This window comes from Crocuta crocuta, unplaced genomic scaffold (genome assembly GCF_008692635.1).
Source record: "Crocuta crocuta isolate KB4526 unplaced genomic scaffold, BGI_CrCroc_1.0 scaffold127, whole genome shotgun sequence".
NCBI lineage: Eukaryota > Metazoa > Chordata > Mammalia > Carnivora > Hyaenidae > Crocuta > Crocuta crocuta.
In genome coordinates this window covers 1937853-1956439 of record NW_027532008.1, presented here as the reverse complement: position 1 = coordinate 1956439, position 18587 = coordinate 1937853, and the positions used below count along the sequence as shown (strand labels likewise).

General features: G+C 46.9%; 1 protein-coding gene across 1 annotated transcript in view; it reads right to left on the bottom strand.

Moving 5' to 3' along the window:
• PTAFR (platelet activating factor receptor) overlaps positions 1-18558 on the bottom strand; it is a 27382-nt gene extending 8824 nt beyond the window's left edge. The window contains exon 1 of the mRNA XM_077775672.1: positions 18472-18558. The gene's annotated coding sequence lies outside the window, so the exon portion shown is untranslated. The remainder of the gene's footprint in view (positions 1-18471) is intronic.
• Positions 18559-18587: the final 29 nt, after the last annotated feature.

Sequence of the window (18587 nt, the reverse complement as noted above, 5' to 3'; positions counted from 1 at the left end):
TTTCCGAGTCTGTGTCTCCCTCTCTCTCTGACCCTCCCCTGCTCACGCTGTCTCTCTCTCTCTCTCCTAGAAATAAATAAAAAATATTTAAAAAATAAATAAATAAATAAAATAAGTAAGTAAATAAAATGTCCTTGATAAAGCAAAATTACTAATGTTACTAAATCTTGAGTACACGTATTTCCAATATTCTGTGCATCAATGGGAAATATGCATACAGTACCTCTGCCGCAGACTGAGGTTAGTGGCTGTCTTCAGGAAAAGCACTTCAGCAACTGAGTCATAAGATCAACTTTGTTCTGGATCATCATTATCACTTGGAAAAATGACTGACAAACTATGGTTTTTCAGACGTGGGCATCATACATTCTCAAATATGAACAAAGGGAATCCATCGTCTCATGGAAAACAAATGACAGTATGTGTTGCCAGTGAGAAAATTTGAACTTTCGAGAAAACTGGTATCTTCGGAAAATTGTATTTGCCAGTATGAGTTTGACAGCTTCTTAATCCTTAAAGAGTTTTCTGATGAGATTGGTGGTGATATAAATGAACGCAATTGTAAAAAATCCTCTAATGAAAGGTCCGTATTTGGAAGACCTGCATAACGTAGCGAACCGATATTTTCCAAATGAGGAAGACAGGTTTCAAAACTATGCCTAGGAAAAAGAATCAAAGGCCGAGAGGCACCTGGGTGGCTCAGTCAGTTGAGCATCTGACTTTGGCTCAGGTCACAACCTCACAGTTCATGTGTTTGAGCCCCGTGTCGGGCTCTGTGCTGGTAGCTGAGAGCCTGGAGCCTGCCTCACATTCTGTCTCCCTCTCTCTGCTCTTTGCCCACATGTGCTCTGTCTCTCTCTCAAAAATAAATAAACATTTAAAAATTAAAAAAAAAAAGAATCAAAGGCCGAAACTGATCAATACACTGCCGTGTAACAGATTACATAAAGTTCATTGGTATGATTTGGGTTCACATTGCAACTAACTTTTATGAAACTACCATTTGTGGATGTTTAATGTAGTATCAAAGAAGAGTATCATCAATTATCTGAAAAAGACATTAAAATATCCCTCCCTTTACAAGTACATATCTGTGTAAGGGCAGATTTCCTTATATATATCACACGAGACTGACTACAGAAGCAGATAGGACAATCTAGCTGTAGGGGCGCCTGGGTGGCTTAGTCGGTTAAGCATCCGACTTTCACCTAGGTCATGATCTCGTGGTTCTTGGGTTCGAGCCCCGCATCGGACTCTGTGCTGACTGCCAGCTCAGAGCCTGGAGCCTGTTTCAGAGTCTGTGACTCCCTCTCTCTCTGACCCTCCCCTGCTCATGCTGTCTCTCTCTCTCTCTCTCCTAGAAATAAATAAAATTTAAAAAAAAAAAAAGACAATCTAGCTGTATTCTAGCCAATCCATGCCTAAAGAGATTTGCCAAAAAAAAAAAAAAGGAAACCAAGGCTACTCTAAATCATTTATGTTTTGAAAATGTTGCTATTCTTTGCTAAAAATGTTATCGGTGCTAACATGGAATGAGTTTATTATTGGCTTTTATACTTAAAAACAAAAATCTTAGTTTTAATTTTGAATATGGGAAATATTGATGCATATAACCCCTGTAAACAAAAGCTCTCTGGGCCCTCAATAAGTTTTAAAGCTATAAAGAGATCCTGAGACCAGAAGATTTTAATTTTTTTAATGTTTTATTTATTCCTGAGAGACAGAGAGAGACAGAACGTGAGTGGGGGAGGGGCAGAGAGAGAGGGAGACACAGAATTGGAAGCAGGCTCAAGGCCTGACACGGAGCTCAAACTCAGGAACGGCAAGATGATGACTTGAGCTAAAGTCGGACGCTTAACCATCGGAGCCACCCTGACGCCCTGAGACCAGAAGATTTTTAAATCGTTGCTTCATAAGACAAAGAAAAAAAAAGAAAGAGACAAAATGGTGGTCACTACAGGGGAAGCAGGTGAGAGGATCTAGATTAAAGAGTGCACTTATTGTGATGAGCGCTGAGTAATGTAGATTTGTTGAATTGCTGTATTGTACACCTGAAACTAATATAACACTGGATGTTAACTATACTGGAGTTAAAATGAAAAACTTAAATTAAAAAAAAAGTCACTGTTCCACAATCTCAGCACGCCCCCCCTCCCCCCACCACCTTTCCTTTGAGCCTAAGATACCCATCCATCTGAGACGGGCCTTATTTCTTTCTCCTGCTGGACCTTCATATCTTGGGGGCGCCATGTTCCTGGGACCTCAGAAAGGCGAGGAACCTCACCGCTGAGCACTGTGTGTGCTCACTCTGGGTCTCTGAGGAAGTCATGTCTCTACTCACCCCCACCATCTACCCCACTCGTAAGTAAGTCCCTTCCTCTTCTAGGGTTTAGGCTCCAGTTTAGTGGGGTGAGGGCAACTCACCACTGGAAACTGGCTTTCTACTGTCAGAGAATCCAATCAAGATATCTCCTTGAGCCCAGTCCCCTGTGCTGCACCTGCCCAGGCCTGTTGAGAAAGTCTTCACACCAGGACCAGGCCTGAGGTAAGGCTTGGGAGGCACTCACATTAAGTGCAGATCTTAAGGAGATGCTGAAAACCTCAGTAATCAAGATAAATAATAGTTCATGCAATATCTTTTTTTTAATGTTTTTTTTTATTTATTTCTAGGAGAGAGAGACAGCATGAGCAGGGGAGGGTCAGAGAGAGAGGGAGACACAGACTCTGAAACAGGCTCCAGACTCTGAGCTGGCAGTCAGCACAGAGCCCGACGCAGGGCCCGAACCCACGAACCGCGAGATCATGACCTAAGCGAAAGTCGGAAAGTCAGACGCTTAACCGACTAAGCCACCCAGGCGCCCCTCATGCAATATCTTTTAAAAACTCGAAATCAGTATTACACTCGGTTCTTTTTGCCTCAGGGTCTAATAGGGCCCTTTCTGGCATTGCTACGATCCTGTGCCTTCATTTAAGATTTTGGTATTTCGTGGACAAATATCATATGTTTGCACGTATAGGAGGGTTAGGAGGAACTTGACGGAGGAACAAGGGGGAGAAGAAGGGCAGAAATGGTGGGGGAAAGGGAGAGAAGCAAACCATGAGAGACTCTTGAATGCTGACAAAAACTGAGGACTGATGGATGTGGGGGGAGGGGGGATGGGCATGGAGGAGGACACTTGTGGGGATGAGCACTGAGTGTTATGTGGAAACTAATTTGACAATAAACTATTAAAAAAAATTAAAAATTAAAAAAAAAGATTTTGGTACTTCGTTCATCACAAAATTTTTTTGTGTTAGTTGATTTTTTAAAGTTTTTCTCACTATGTGAATGGAACACACACGCGGGTTAGCCCACCTCACGTGCTCAGTCAGTCACTCATGCATTCACTGGGCAGCCACTCACTGCTCCAGGCCTGGGTCAGAGTGCTGAGGCCTCAGAGTGCTCAGGCCCCGTCTCCACCCGTAAGTGGCTCACAGACCATTTTGCAAAAGAGAGATTCGGAAGTCGACAAGTGTGAAGTATGATCATGGTGGAGGTTCCAGAAGTTGGGGTAATTCTGAAATGGTGCCCATACCCAGACTTGGGGGTCAGACTTGAGGGTCTCATGCTGAAGGAAGAGAAGGAGTTAGTCTGATGAGGAGCCCCAGGCAGAGGGACAGACTGTGCAGAGGCCAGGAAGAATAGCAGAAGATGGGCCTTGTTCTCAGGGAACTTGAGACGCTTGGTTTAGTTAACACTTAAAGTGTGTGTGTTGAGGGGGCCAGTGAGGAGAGACAGGGCCTACAAAGTTAGTATCAGTCAACTTAAGAAGAATCTTAAGGGGCGCCTGGGTGGCTCAGTCAGTTAAGCATCTCACTCTTGATTTAGGCTCAGGTCATGTTCTGAGAGTCATGAGGTAGAGCCCCGAGTTTGGCCCTGTACTGGGTGTGGAACCAGTTTGGGATTCTCTCTCCCCCCATCCCTCTCTCTCTCTGCCTCTCCCCACCTCACACCCTCTCAAAAAAAAAAAAAAAAAAGGTATGAAGCTTAGTTGAGCAACTAAATGCTGTGTGAAACTTGTTTGTACCCTGATTCAAAGTAACTGTAAAAAGGGGTGCCTGGGTGGCTCAGTCGGTTAAGTGTCCAATTTCGGCTCAGGTCATGATCTCACAGCTTGTGAGTTTAAGCCCTGCACTGGGCTCTGTGCTGGCAGCTCAGAGCCTGGAGCCTGCTTCGGATTCTGTGTCTCCCTCTCTCTCTGCCCCTCCCCTGCTTGCACTCTGTCTCTGTCTCTCAAAAATAAATAAACATTCAAAATTTTAAAAAAAAAACGACCTATAAAAAGTTTTCTTAGATGATTGGAAGAACTCAAGCATAGACTAAGTATTAGATGGAATTCAGAAATTAATGGTAATTTTGTTAGGTGTGATTATGATATTATGGTTCTATATTTTTATATTTTTGATTCCTTATCTATTAGGTATACATAGTAAAGCATTTATAGGTAGGATTATATGGTATCTAAATTTTGCTTTAAAATATCCCAGGAAAGGGGCGCCTGGGTGGCTCAGTCACTTAAGCGTCTGACTTCAGCTCCCGTCATGATCTCACAGCTCGTGAGTTCCAGCCTCGCATCCGGCTCTGTGTTGATAGCTCAGAGCCTGGAGCCTGTTTTGGATTCTGTGTCTCCCTCTCTCTCTGCTCCTCCCCTACGCATGCCTTGATTCTGTCTCTCAAAAATAAATAAACATTAAAAAAAATTTTTTTTTAATCCCAGGAAAACCAGTGTGTGGGGGGGTGGGGGGGGTATTCTTGGGCTAAACCCCTGTCTCTGCCTAAAGCTCTGTCCCCGGTGACTCCAGTACCCATCGCCCTAGCTCTTCCTACTTCTGCTGCCTTCCCAGATCCTGTGAGTCCTCCTGCCTTAGCCTTCACCCCCAACTTAGGACCTAGCTGTCCCCTTGCAGTCTTGGAACCCTTTGACATCACCCAAAATGTAACCAGCTGAGTCTCTTCTGGGTTTTGAGGGCTTTCTTCATGCTTCCCTCACTCTCTCTGCCTGCTGCCTACTGGTCACTCTTTAAGACTGCTCTGGGAGCACCTGGGTGGTTCAGTCTGGCTTCGGCTCAGGTCATGATCTCATGGCTCATGAGTTCAAACCCCACATCAGGCACACTGCTGTCAGCGCAGAGCTGGCTTCAGATCCTCTGTCCCCCTCTCTCTTCACCTCTCCGCTGCTCTCTTTCTCTCTCTCCCTTAAAAAGAAATAAACATTGGGGCGCCTGGGTGGCTCAGTCGGCTACGTGTCCAACTTTGGCTCAGGTCATGATCTCACAGTTTGTGGGTTTGAGCCCCGTGTCGGGCTCTGTGCTGACAGCTAGCTCGGAGCCTGGAGACTATTTCAGATTCTGTGTCTCCCTCTCTCTCTGACCCTCCCCTGCTCACACTGTCTCTATCTCTCTCTCAAAAATAAATAAAACATTAATTTTAAAAAAAAGAAATAAACATTAAAAAGAAGAAGACGATGATGACGACGACGACTGCTCTGGCACCATTTCCTCCAGCTGGTTTCTCCTAAACCTACCTGCCTCTTTCACACCCTGCTCTCTGCCCCTAGACCTGGTTAAGTGCTCATCCTCTGTGTTCCCATCGCTCACAGCTTCTTATCTCATCAAAATGGCCTCAGTGCCCTCCTGCCTCCAGTAGCACGTCATCTGCTACTAGCCAGTAGCCCCTGGAAGGCAGAGAACACGTCCATGCATTCACCCGACAGTCACCGATGTCCTGTTGGGGGCCGGGCACTTTGTTGGAGAAGCTGCACGAATAGAACAGGCAAGACCCCTGGTCTGAAAGAGTTTCCTCTCTAGTCAGGTAAAACACACAAAAACAAGTAGACAGAGAAAATGACACAGTAATTTCAAATTGTGATGAGTTCAATGAGAGAAATTAAAATAGTGACTTGATGAAGTTTGGGTAATGGGCTGCTTTAACCGACTGAGCCACCCACGCGCCCCTTAAGGGCTGCTTTAAATAGAGTAACCAGGGAAGACTTCTCATAGGAGGTGACCTATAAACAAAACCAGAGGAAGGTTTACCAAGAGGCCAATGAAGTGTAAGCTTCAAGGCCCCTCCCTAGGTCTTATATCTAATTGTGTGTTTGCAATTTGGTAGCATTTCTTCAAGAGGGCCTCCAAAATTGTATAACCTTGGGGCGCCTGGGTGGCTCAGTAGGTTAAGTGTCCGACTTCGGCTCAGGTCGTGATCTCACGGTTCGTGGGTTCAAGCCCTGTGTCGGGCTCTGTGCTGACAGCTAGTTCAGAGCCTGGAGCCTGCTTCGGATTCTGTGTCTCCCTCTCTCTCGGACCCTCCCCTGCTCATGCTGTCTCCCTCTCTCTCAGAAATAACTAAAACATTAAAAATGCTTAAAAATAATAAAAAGACAAAATTGTATAACCTTTAGAGTCCATATCTTTCCCTGGCTGAAATCTAAAAAGTGAGAAGGAACAAGTCTAGAGAAAATCTAGAAGACTATTCTAGGCAAAGTGTATCATGTGCAAAGGGCCTGCAGCAGGAGTAAGTTGATCATATTCCAAGATAAGTATAAAAGAGTCATGTTCAAGGAACTGAAAAGCCAGTGCGGAACTAGGGGAGCGAGAAATGGGACGATCTGGATGAGATCAGAGGGCCACACACTCAAACGATTCCTAAGCCATGGTGAGGAGTCTGCATTTTATTTGATGAGCACTGGAGAGCCCCTCGAGTATGTCAAGTGGGTAAGTCACATGATCTGACCCCCCAACTGCAGGACAGAGAACAGACGACAGGGGACAAAGTAGAAGCAGAGAGACCATTTGGGAGGCAAGAGATGGCGGTAACATGGACCACGAAGTGGCATTTCCTATTCCTCTCCATCCCAGCATCCAGCACAAGCTGGGTCAGAGCAGGAGCTGGACAAACATTTGTTGTGTAAACAAATACCTAGCAACCAACAACCTTGACCTCTTTGCGAGAGCTGCAAGAGGAAAGACTCGAGAAGAGGGTCGAGGCCTGACCCACCCCATGACAGAAGAGGACCAGTAGGGGCGCCTGGGTGGCTTTGTCAGTTAACTGAATGACTCTTCATTTTGGCTTAGGTCATGATCTCATGGTTCGTGAGATCGAGCCCCGCGTTGGGTTCTGTGCTGACTGTGCGGAGCCGGCTTGGGACTCCCTCTTTCCCTCTCTCTGTCCCTTCCTCACCTGTGCTCTTTCTCTCTCTCTCTCAAAATAAATAAACAAACTTTAAAAAAAAGAAGAAGAGGAAGAAGAAGAGGAAGAAGAGGAAGAAGAGGAAGTGGAAGAAGAAGAAGAAGAAGAAGAAGAAGAAGAAGAAGAAGAAGAAGGAGAAGAAGAACTAGAAGAAGAAGAAAAGAGAGTACCAGTAGCTGCACGCTCCCCAGAGCAGCCTCCACACAGGGCAGAATGAGCCCTAACAATCTTTTTTTTTTTTTTAAATTTTTTTTAATGTTTTATTTATTTCTAGGAGAGAGAGAGAGACAGCGTGAGCAGGGGAGGGTCAGAGAGAGAGGGAGTCACAGACTCTGAAACAGGCTCCAGGCTCTGAGCTGGCAGTCAGCACAGAGCCTGACGCGGGGCTCGAACCCACGAACCGCGAGATCATGACCTAAGCGAAAGTCGGACGCTTAACCGACTAAGCCACCCAGGCGCCCTGAGCCCTAACAATCTTACTACTCAAATTGTGGTTCTTGGACCAACAGCATCAGTATCACACATGAGTTCATTAGAAATACAGAATCTCACACTCCACCCCAGGCCTGCTGTATCAGAATCTGTATTTTAACAAGATTCCCAGGGGGTTCGAGTGTGCATTGAAGTTTGGTGGTGTGCTTCAACATGCTGCCAGCCACACACTCAACTAATCTATCACCTTCCATGGCTCCCCATTGCCCAGGACCAGGTCCAAGCTCCTCTCCCACCTTGTCTTCTGCCAGCGTTTTTTGTTTTTTTTTTTAATTTTTTTTTATGTTTTATTTATTTCTGAAAGAGAGAGAGAGCGAGCATGAGCAAGGGAGGGTCAGAGAGAGAGGGAGATACAGAATCTGAAACAGGCTCCAGGCTCTGAGCTGTCAGCACAGAGCCTGACGTGGGGCTTGAACCCATGAACTGTGAGATCATGACCTGAGCTGAAGTCGGATGCTTAACCAACTGAGCCACCCAGGCGCCCCTGCCAGCGTTTTTTAAACAACTCACTCTGGATTCCAGCCACACTGAACACTTTGCCGCTTCTCTAAAAACTCCATTTCTTCTCAAACCTCTGTGCCTTTGCACATGCGGTTGGGCCCCAGTTGAGTGCTTTTTGCCTATTGCTTTACCTAGCAAAATCTTACTCATCTTTTTAAGACCCAGTCTAAAGAATGCTTTTCTTAAGACACCCTCCCTGACTGCCCAGAGCAGAATGAGTGGGCTTCTTCTCTGGGTCACCATGGTCCTGGGCAATGTTCCTCAGTAGAGCACCTGGTACAATGGATTGTTAAGTATTAATTTCTATGGCCATTTCCTCACCAATCTGGAGCTTCCGGAGGGCAGGGACTAGACCTTTTACATCTCTTTATTTTCGATGTCAGATATTGGGGACTGAATGAATGAGTGACCAAGCCCCCGACGACTATACAGAAGAAACCGACATGAAGGAAATGTGTCCAGTCTCTCTGGGGGAGGCATTGTAGGAGGGGGAGAACAATCCCTTTCTAGAGTCAGAAACACCCGGGTTCTCTACCTGCTCTGCCATTTGCTTGCTGTGTGACCTTGGGCAAGTGACTTCACCTCTCTGAACCTCAGTTTCTTCAAGTGCAAAATTTTGCAATTTTAACAATGTTCCAAAAATAAGCATGCAAAGTGGTCGCAATGGCCAGGCAGCCCCCCTCTTCCCATTGGCTCAGCCACATAAAGCCAGGGTAGGAAGGGAATGAGCATTTAGAGGGAAAGAAGGCTGCAGCTCAGACCAGTCGAGTTTACATGCAGGCACAGCTCCCTGATGGCTCCAGGCTGGACAGCAGCCTAGGCCCAGCTCTCAGCTGGGAGTTGGCGAGGGGAGCCATAAATATTCATGGAGGCAGAAGAATTCTGCTCTCTGAATCTCCCACCCTCTACCTTTCAGAGCCTTCAGCCCCAACCCCCTCCCATTCCCCTTCTGTCTGGGAACCTCATCAGCCCCTAGGAACCTGGAGAAAGGACTCTCATCCTCAGCTGAACACTCAGAGGGGAGGGATCACCCAGATCTGGGCAACAGAAAAGTATGTGCTAGTTACTTCCCCAGTAACTGGGTTGGGAAGTTGGGTTTACCAGTCAGACTGGCTCCCAACGTTTTGGGGTCATTTGGGGCCAAAAGTACAAAAGCCTAAATATTTATAAGCTATAGATCACTCACATCCAAGTTCATGCATATCTCATGCAACAGCAGCTCCTCACAGCACTGCAAGCCTGGGGCAAGTGGGTGTGGGAGGGACACCGGCTTCAAGTGGGCATTTACACATGGATCCAAAAACTCCTTGCCTTGTGGGGAGGGCCTGACAGGAGGGGGTCAACAGCCAGCCTACCTAAGCTCAGGGCAGTAGGCATCATTCACTGATTAAATATACAGACACTTCTTCCCCATGATCACATTGCCTCCTCAAGGCAGTCTTGCAAGGTGAGTTTCACAAAATGCCCATTTTTTTCAGAAAAGAAAGTGAGGTCAGAGACTTGTCCACTGTCACACAGCTAAAAAAGTGGCAGATGGGATTTTGAACTCCAAGGCCCATCTCCTAAGCCAGGCCATGGCCCCTGCTGGAAGCAAACCACTCAATGGCCAACTTATCTGCTCACAAGACTGTCCTATGGCCTGAGAACAGGAATGAAGCAAAGGGAGGGGGAGGGTCTGCTCTGCATCCGTATCACTTCTACCAGGCAGCGCTGGAGCCAGAATCAAATCCTGGTTCAAACCCTAAACTCACTCCATGACTCTGAGTCTCTGTTTCCTCATCGGTAAACTAAAGATTTAAAACTGGGTCAAAGAGAGGGGGGATGGGCTAAATGGATAATGGGCACTAAGGAATCTCCTCCTGAAATCATTGTACTATATGCTAACTAACTTGGATGTAGATTTAAAAAATAAATTTTAAAAAATGGGTCAAAGAGAAAAGGAAATGAAGACTACAACCCCATTTACAATGGCAAGGAATTAAAGAAGACACAGGAGCGCCTGGATGGCTGTCGGCTGAGCATCTGAGCACTGATTTTGACTCAGGTCACGCTCCCAGGATTGTGGAATCCAGCCCTGCATCGGGCTCTACACTAAACGTGGAGCCTGCTTAAGCTTCTCTCTTTCTCTCCCTCTGCCCCTTTCCTCCACTCCCACTCTCTCATTCTCTCTCTCTCAAAAAACGGAAAAAAAGACACAGATAAATGGAAAAACATGTCGTGTTCACGTATTGGAAGATAATACCATTACAACGTCCATCCTACCCGAGTGGTCTACGGATTCAACGCCCTATCAAAATCCCAGTGGCATTTTTTGCAGAAACAGAAAACAAAATCCTATACTTCATGTGAAATCTCATCTCAGAGGACCCCGAAGAATCAAGACAATCCCGAGAGAGAAGAACAAAGCTGGAGGCCTCACACTTCATGATTTTAAAATATATTGCAAAGTATAATGATCAAAACAGCATGGTGGGCATAAGGAGCGATATATACAGATCAGTGGAAGAGAACGGAGAGCCCAGAAATAAACCCTCACATAGATGGTCTTTGACAAGCACACCAGGACGGCACAATGGGGAAAGGAGAGCCTCTCCACCAAACGGTGAGGGGAAATCTGGATACCCAGGAGCAAAAGAATGAAGATGGACCCTTATCTTATACCACAAACAAGTATTAAAACAGATTAAAGATCTAAACATGAGGCCTGCAACTATAAAACTCCTAGAAGAAAACATAGGGACATAGCTTCATAACACTGAAATGAGCAACAATGACTTGCATATGACACCAAGACCACAAGAAACAAAAGCAAAAATAGACACATGGGGCTCTGTCAAACTTTAAAAATGTCTCTAGCAGGGGCACGTGGGTGCCTCAGTCAGTTAAGCGTCCGACTTCGGCTCAGGTCATGATCTCGCAGTTTGTGAGTTTGAGCCCCGCATCGGGCTCTGTGCTGACAGCTCAGAGACTGGAGCCTGCTTCGTGTTCTGTGTCCCCCTCTCTCTCTGCCCCTCCCCCCTCTCAAAAATAAATAAACATTAAAAAAATTTTTTAATTAAAAAAATAAAAATGTCTCTAGAAAAGAAAACAGTCAACAGAGAAAAAGGCAGCCTACAGAATGGGAGAAAATATTTGCAAACCATAAATTGGAAAAGGGGTTAATATCCAGAATACGTAAAGAACTCTTACAACTGAATAACAACAAAATAATAGTAACTGGTTTTAAAATGGAGCAAAGGACTTCAATAGATTTCTCCAAAGGAGATATGCAAATGGCGAACAAGCACATGAAAATATGCTCGACACCTCTAATCATCAGGGAAAAAACCCACATTGACATTATCACCTCACATTTGGTGGGACAGCCACTATCAAAAAGGCAGACAATAACAAGTGTTCGTAAGGATGTCCAGAAACTAAAACGCTTACCTACCACTGGTGGGAATGTAAAATGATACAGCTACTATGGAAAACAGTTCAGAGTTTCCTTGGAAAATTAAAAATAGAACTACCATGACTCAGAAATTTCACTTGGGTATACTTCCAGAAGAACTAAAAACCAGATTTTGGGCTCAGTCAGTTAGGCATCCAACACTTGATTTCAGCTCAGGTCTTGATCTCACAGTTGTGAGATCGAGCCCCACATCGTGAAGCCTGCTTAAGACTCTCTCCCTCTCTCCCTCCCTCCCTCCCTCTCTCTCTGTCTCTCCCTTTCTCCCTGTGCCTCTCCCCCAGACTCTCACTCTCTCTCTCAAAAATGAAAAACAAAATTAAAGCAAACACTTTTTAAAAAGGAAGAAAAGAAAACAAGATCTTGAAGAAATATTTGCACACCCACGTTCATAGCAGCACTATTCGCACTACCAAGAGGTAGAAGCTACCCGAATGTCCATCGACAGATGAATGGATAAACAAAATGTGGTCTGTATGTACAATGGACTACTATGTAGCCTTTAAAAGGAAGGAAGTTCCCCTGCATCTGGGTGGCTCAATACATTAAGTGACTGACTCCGGCTCAGGTCGTGATCTCACGGTTTGTGGATTCAAGCCCCGCATCAGGCTCTGTGACAGCTCAGAGCCTGGAGCCCACTTGGGATTCTGTGTACCTTCCCTCTCTCTACCCCTCCCCCCTCTTAAAAATAAACTTAAAAAATTTTTTTAAATGGCAGATACTGGGGCGCCTGGGTGGCTTAGTCGGTTAAGCGTCGGACTTTCGCTTAGGTCATGATCTCGCGATTCGTGGGTTCGGGCCCCGCGTCGGGCTCTGTGCTGACTGCCAGCTCGGAGCCCGGAGCCTATTTCAGAGTCTGTGTCTCTCTCTCTCTCTCTGACCCTCCCCTGCTCACGCTGTCTCTCTCTCTCTCCTAGAAATAAATAAAAATAAATAAATAAATAAATGGCAGATACTGAATGATTCGACTTATATGAAATATCTAAAGTAATCAAACTCATAGAAACAGAAAACAGAATAGTGATTGCAGGGACTGAGGGAAGGGGAAACAGAGAACTGCTTTTCAATAGGTATAGAGTTTCAATCAGACAAGATAGAAAAGTTCTAGAGACCTGTTGTACAATAATGTGCATATAGTTAGTAACACTGTAATGTGTACTCAAAAACTGTTAAGGGAAATTTATGATATGTGTTTTTTACCACAATAAAATATTGTTTAAATTTCTTTTAATGTTTTATTTATTTCTGAGAGAGAGAGAGAGAGAAACAGTGTGAGCAGGAGAGGGTCAGAGAAAGAGGGAGATACAGAATCCAAAGCAGGCTCCAGGCTCTGAGCTGTCAGCACAGAGTCTAATGCAGGTCTCGAACCCACGAACCAGTGAGATCATGACCTGAGCCAAAGTTGGACGTTTAACCAACTGAGCCACCCAGGCACCCCAATAAAAAAAAAAACTTTAATGGGCCCAAGCAATGACGGATATGACAGTACGTTGTACATTCTTTTTTGTTTTTTAATTTTTTTAATGTTTTATTTATTTCTGAGAGAGAGACAGCATGAGCAGGGGAGGGTCAGAGAGAGGGAGACACAGAATCTGAACCAGGTTCCAGGCTCTGAGCTAAGTGTCAGCACAGAGCCCGACGCAGGGCTCAAACCCACAAACTGTGAGATCATGACCTGAGCTGAAGTCGGACGCTTAACTGACTGAGCCACCCAGGCACCCCCATATATTCTTAACTTGAAATCATAAGGCTCAGCTTTATGACCTACTGCTGTGCAACTTTGGTAAAACTGTCGACCTCTCTGGGCCTCATCTGTGGAATGGGGACAATAACATATCTGCTTTATGGAGCTTTTGTAAGCATCCGCTGGGATAAAGGCTACAAAGTGTTTGGAAAGGACAGTGAAATTAAGACTACAGATTCTTGTCAGACAGTCCTGGGTTCGAATTCTGTCTCTGTCTTCTCCCAGCTTGTAACTATCGCCAAACACATCCTGAGCCTCAGGTCCTTCCCCTGTAAATGGAGCTAATGATATTCCAAGCACATATCTCCCCAGAGTGGTGTGGTGGTGAGAATATTCAATGAATAATATATGTAACGTGCTGAGCACAATTCACGGTATTCACAATCAACAGCTCTGAAAAGCTGTATCTACAGAAAATCCAATTTGCTGATTAGATCAGATCAAATGTTCCTCAAAATAGCACCATGGTCATTGCAACTGCTCACACCAGGCTCACCCGAGCCTGAAGCCACCTACATCAGGCTTCCAGATATATTACTTGTTCTGAAAGCTTCTGAGAACCAGTCATATCTCCGTTATGGCAACCGGTGACAGTTGGCAAAATGCCATCAACTGATTCTTACTCAAGGTAATTAATTTAGAGGAGCCTGGGTGGCTCAGTCGGTTGAGCATCCGACTTCGGCTCAGGTCATGATCTCACAGCTTGTGGGTTCCAGCCCCACACTGGGCTCAGTGCTGACAGCTTAGAGCCTGGAGCCTGTTTCAGATTCTGTGTCTCCCTCTCTCTCTGCCCCTCCCCCACTCACAGTCTGTCTCTCTCTCTCTCTCAAAAATAAATAAACATTTTTTAAAGATAATTAATTTAACCTCCAATGGGCCTCTGTTTACTCATCTGTAAAAATAAAAATAATAATAATGCCTACTTCATAGTGTTGCTATAAGGATTAAATAGAAGATGCTTGGTCCAAGATAAAAGCTGAAGGAATGTTAGCTATTGTTAGTCGTATTTCTCTACCCCCCCCCCCAGAGAGATGCCACCTGTGGTTCCCATCACACAACACATCACACTGCATTATAACTGTTGGTTTCTTTTTCCTTTGGGTTGGGAATTCCCTGGGTTCAAGACTTCTAACATTTCACCAGTATGTACTGTAGTACATACATACATAGTCTCCCCAACAGTGAACATTCAAGAAACATTTACTAACACACACACACACACACACACACACACACACACACACACACACACAGAGTCACATTTTGTCCTTCACCCTTCACTTCCAAAACCTCACCTACCAGCCTCAGTCACTACCTACCTTTAGATTCCCTGGGGCCTCTAAAACAAGATAGTTTTGGGGCACCTGGGTGGCTCAGTCGTTAAGCGTCCAACTTCGGCTTAGGTCATGATCTCACGGTTTGTGGGTTCGAGCCCCGCGTCAGACTCTGTGCTGAGAGCCAGCTCAGAGCCTGGAGCCTGTTTCGGATTCTGTGTCTCCCTCCCTCTCTCTGACCCGCCCCTGCTCACGCTTTCTCTCTCTCTCAGAAAAAAAAAATAAAATTAAAAAAAATAAAAATAAAACAAGATAGTTTAATCATTTCCCTTCTGTGAGTCCTACTTTTCTCATGTAGAAAATGACATAATACCAGCACTGACCTCACAGGACAGCCCTTGAGATTGAAGGCAGATAAACCTCCAAACTGTTGGGCATATAGTAGGTGCTCAGTAAGTGAGCACTCAGTAAGTGAGTTACTTCTATTCTGACCTCCCCTATTGCTTGACACTTGATGGAGTGGTTTTGCTACCATTTCTCCAAGAAGCAGAGGATTTGAGGGGGGAATTAAGGGAGCAAATGTCCTGACCTCTGGGCAATTCTGCACTGGGCTCCCCACAGTTTTTAATACAAGGAGTCCAATACCACGTGGGGTACATTTATGGGCAGATGAATGGAATTCTTTGTCTGGGAGAGGTCAGGGTCAGGGTATAGGGCCCTAGAGGTGGGGCTGGTCTGGGTGCCAGATTTTCCCACTTTCCATTCTCACAGAGGGCCCATCCCTGACCCCAGGAACATATATTGTGCTGGTGAGGCTTGGTCTCTGCTCAGCTGGTCTAGGACATCCTTGTGGAGTTGGGGGACCCTGAACCTGGCCTGGTTCTTTCTTTCTGGCTCCCAAATACCCAGAGGGCATATGTGAGCCTCCCTCCTTCCTCCTTGCTTCTGAGAAGTAGGGCAGGGCAGGGGGAGGGAGTGGAGAGGCACTTCTGCCGGCTTCCTCAGCGCTTCCGTTATACCAGGATTCATACCAAAGGACTACACCTCCCACCCTGGGGTGCGTCCTGCCGGTGCCCTCATGGGTGCCTGGCCCAAGGGAAAACATAGGGTACAGGCCAGAGGTCTCAAGGTCACACAGACAACGATCTTCACAGGGTCTGCTCTTTTCTATCTGTGGTTTGGCTCTCGGCCGCCTCCCTTTCTTCATTTGCAAAATGGTGATAATAAAACCTCCCTCAGCAGGTCGACAGAATGAAGCAATCTACACGAGTGGTTATTGCTCAGTAACTGTGAGCTCCTCCCGCCCCCCTCAGAAAATGTTTGTTGAGTGAATGAATGAGTAAACAAATCAGCCATGCACCAAACCAGCAGCAACCGGGGGTAGCTGACGAGAAATCGAGAAATCGCAGGACTTGGGATCAAAGGGTGTGGACTCTGGCCTCAGCCGCACCCCCCACCATCTTCCTGTCTCTTCCCTGCTCTGCGCCTTGTGATACGCGTCTAAAAAGTGGGGGGGGGGCAGGGGCAACTTCAAGCATTGTTGTAAAAAGAAAGTAAGATGGTTAGGAGTGATAAAGGGTTTGGAAACAATAAAGCACTTGGCAAATTAAAATGGACTTTATGAACTATAACGGGGCTGCACAAATGTCTGACTTGCTTCTCCCATCAGCCAACTGAGCTTAGCACCAAAAGCGGGCCCTAAGGGTCCCCCTCCTGCAGAACTAAGGAGGTGGGGAGAGCTGCTGAGTGGTGATCTTCCCCTCACAGATTCTCTCTCTCTCTCTCTCTCTCTCTCTGGATTCTCGTTGGCTGAAGACACAAGGGAAGAAAGCACACCAACGTCACAGCTGGTTTGGTTAGCGATTCTGCTTCTAGGAACTGCTGGGCTGTACCAGACCCACCCGAGGTGGGTCGTGCTCCAGGCACATGCGACTAGAGCCGAAGCCAACTCCCCAGGCCACGCACCGCACAACCACAAGCACACGCGCGCACACAAAGATACACCAGAGATTTCTCTCCCCTCCCGCCATGCTGCCAAGGAACCCAGTGGTGACTGGTCAGAGAGCTGGCTGGGCTGGGGACCCAGGATTTGCCCTTCTGGGAATGGGCACCATCCCTAACCCCGACACACCACACAGGAGCAGTCAGGGAGTGCTCCCATGCCTTAGGGCAGCTGGGCCCCCTGCACGGGGGTGGGGGAGACGGGGAGTAGGAGGGGCTGCTACTGACCACCAGGAGAACCCCCTTCTCCCCAACAAGGCCTTGTTCACAGGCCTAGGCTGTGGAGTCAGGAGTCCAACTGTAAAAGGACTGTCAGACGGGATCCCTGCCTTTCATCACCCCCCCTTCCCACCCCGCTACCAACCAGGAGCAGAAACTCCATGCTGGAGGCACATTTGGTCGCTAACGCCACAGACTATCATTCCTTGGTCCAAACCTTCATCGGACAGATGGGAAAACTGAGGCCCAAGAAGAGAAAAGATTTGCCTGAGGTGACAACGATATCGGGGGGCGGGGGGAGGGGCAGAACTGGAGCCAGATGCTGGGCCTCCGGCTTGCTATCCTTTCTAAGTACAACGTATTACTTTATCATTGATCTATTCGTTTATGAACGAATGAACAAAACAATGAAGAAACATTCCTCACCTGTAGGGGGTTTACAGTAAGGATAATGGTACAGTAGGTAAACACTGGCTCACTTCAGCACAGCATGTCTCGACTGACAAAGCATTTTCCCACCCGGCCTCTTACTCCACAAACCCGAAGGTCAGTACGTTGAACCCCAATCTACAAAGGAGGAAACCGAGGCCTCCTGAGTGGCCCAAGGTTCCAATTCGTCAGCAAGAACTAAAATCAAAATCGTGGCTGGCCACCTGAGGCCCAGGGCCATTTTCTTCGTGTCCGGGGCAGATTTCTTTCATTGGCTGGGTTGTCAGTACCTAGAAGCAGAGACATCTCTGTCTTTTGTTTTCCTGGCACCTGTACACGTGCGCACACGTGCGTGCGTGCACACACACACACACACACACTCCAGTACCTGGAACACAGCTGTATATTCAACCCGAGCAGAATCAGAGCTGCCTGAATGCTTGAGGGGAGACTCAACTGGCTTCCTCATTCTTCGCAGGTGAGCAAGTGTTTGGACAAGAGCCCTGGTTCACCAAGCCCATCTCTGGACCCCGTGCCAGCAAAGGGCAAGGGGAGAGCAGCCTGTGCCCTGGCCCTGCCACCCGGGACCCGCTGTGGGAAACCAGCTGTGAGCCAGGCCCTCTGTACACATAACCTGGGCATCTTCGTCGTCCCCCAGGAATGCCTAGCACCTCGTGAGCTCCTGAGCACCCAGCCCTGTAACGTACCCTGTGCTTCTCCCAACAGTCCCGCTGAGGAGACGGCGTCACCCTCATTCGACGACGCAGGAAACCGCAGAAAGGGAGTGCAACTTGGCCAAGGCCACACAGCTCATGGAGTGGATGGCATTCAGCTCCCGGAGATCTAGATAGCCCCCATCATCACCCTTACCAGCCCCCAGTGAGGTTTCTGAGGTCACTTCCACACCTTGGTGTGGCCTTGGCCTCACACAACCGAAGAAGGGAGCTGGATTTCCTGGTAAGTTTGGTCATGAACAATCCTTTCTAAACACGAACAAGACTCGGGGCCCCGGGGAAGATGCCAAAACACCCATTTGCTTAGGCGCGGGCTAGGGGCATGGCCTCAGTCTCCTGAGTACATGTTCACATGCCTCCCCCGTGCCCAGCTGCAGCTGGGAGCCCACCCCCCTTACCTGGATCAGGAGAGTGGCCGCAGCAGCAGAATCTGAGTGTCTGTCTGGAGACCTGGCCTCCGTGCTATCTGGAAATTGCAGAAGTGAGGAAACAGAACACACCACTGCCAAGTCAC